Source organism: Mustela nigripes, chromosome 2 (genome assembly GCF_022355385.1).
Source record: "Mustela nigripes isolate SB6536 chromosome 2, MUSNIG.SB6536, whole genome shotgun sequence".
Lineage (NCBI taxonomy): Eukaryota > Metazoa > Chordata > Mammalia > Carnivora > Mustelidae > Mustela > Mustela nigripes.
The window spans coordinates 10362904-10363711 of record NC_081558.1 but is presented as its reverse complement, the minus strand read 5'-3'; positions in this window follow the sequence as shown (position 1 = coordinate 10363711).

The following is an 808-nucleotide window of genomic DNA, read 5'->3' as shown; positions in this document are numbered from 1 at the left end:
TGGTATTCTTCAAAGAGCTGGAGCAAATAATCCAAAAATTTGTATGGAATCAGAAGAGACCCCAAATCACTAAGGAAATGTTGAAAAATAAAAAATAAAATGGGGGGCATCACATTACCTGATTTCAAGCTTTATTACAAAGCTGTGATCACCAAGACAGCATGGTAGTGGCATAAAAACAGACACATAGACCAGTGGAACAGAGTAGAGAGCCCAGATATGGACCCTCAACTATATGGTCAATTAATCCTTGACAAAACAGGAAAGAATATACAGTGAAAAAAAGTTTCTTCAATAAAAGGTGCTGGGAAAACTGGGCAGCTATATGTAGAAGAATGAAACTTGACCATTCTCTTACACCGTACACAAAGATAAACTCAAAATGGTAAAAAGGCCTCAATTTGAGACAGGAATCCATCAGAATCCTAGAATCCATCCATAGTCTCTCATGATTCACCTCCCCTTCCAATTTTCCTCCACTCCCTTCTCCTCTGCATCTCCCCTTGTCCTCCATCTATTTGTTATGCTCCACAAATGAGTGAAACCATATGATAATTGACTCTCTCTGCTTGACTTATTTCACTCAGCATAATCTCTTCCAGTCCCATCCATGTTGCTACAAAAGTTGGGTATTCATCCTTTCTGATGGAGGCATAATACTCCATAGTGTATATGGACCACATCTTCCTTATCCATTTATCCGTTAAAGGGCATCTTGGTTCTTTCCATAGTTGGGCAACCATGGCCATTGCTGCTATAAACATTGGGGTACAGATGGCCCTTCTTTTCACGACATCTGTATCTTTGC